The sequence below is a fragment of the Gossypium arboreum genome, chromosome 7 (assembly GCF_025698485.1).
Source record: "Gossypium arboreum isolate Shixiya-1 chromosome 7, ASM2569848v2, whole genome shotgun sequence".
Taxonomy (NCBI): Eukaryota; Viridiplantae; Streptophyta; class Magnoliopsida; order Malvales; family Malvaceae; genus Gossypium; species Gossypium arboreum.
In genome coordinates this window covers 64,071,984-64,072,749 of record NC_069076.1, presented here as the reverse complement: position 1 = coordinate 64,072,749, position 766 = coordinate 64,071,984, and the positions used below count along the sequence as shown (strand labels likewise).

Below are 766 nucleotides of genomic sequence, written 5' to 3'. Positions count from 1 at the left end.
TTGTCTCCTCCATAGAAATCCGATGCACCCTTTTCAGCCTCTACCCGGTTGATTCTGTCCAATAATTGCTAATATCAGTCATCTTCTTGGACAACCTTCACGGTAGATGGTCTTTGGTCATATGTATAACGTTCAGTTGGCCACTGGTAGGAATTTATTGCCATACTTTCTATTAATTCATACGCATCCTCATATATTTTGTTCATCAAGGCTCATCTAGTTGCTCCATCTAATCCTGACCTCAAATGCACATCCAACCCGTTGTAAAAAGTTTATAGTCGTAACCACTCAGGCAATTCGTGGTGTGGGCACTTTTGAATTAGCATCTTGAAATGTTCACATGCTTCGTGAAGGCTTTCTCTTTTTATTGCTTAAACATCAAAATTTCCCTTCTTAACTGGACCGTTTTGCTAATGGGGAAAAAATTTTGTAAGAATATTCTGGCAAGTTCGTCTCATGTCGTGATTGATCTAGGTGCCTGTGAATCTAGCCAAGAGAAGGCGTTATCGATTAATGTGTAACACATGAGCCTATTATAGATTTTAGGTGGTGGTCATCCTTAACCCTAGGTTAGCTGACGTTCCCAAGCTTTAAATTTGATTGTGTGGACTAAAATAGCACCTGGCTCATGTTAGTTTTCGTCCAAAGTCAATGTCGCGACACACCAGGTACTATGTCGCGACATAGGAGTTAATGTACTACTCTTGGGATATTTTCAAGGGTATGTCACGACACTCTTAAGCTGTGTCGCAACATTAACCATTTC

The 766-nt window shown here is 40.3% G+C and overlaps 1 non-coding gene across 1 annotated transcript; it reads left to right on the top strand.

Moving 5' to 3' along the window:
* The first annotated feature begins 294 nt into the window (after nt 1-294).
* LOC128295687 (small nucleolar RNA R71) lies at nt 295-399 on the top strand. The gene has a single exon (XR_008286246.1). It is a non-coding gene; the product is annotated as a small nucleolar RNA R71 (small nucleolar RNA).
* Nucleotides 400-766: the final 367 nt, after the last annotated feature.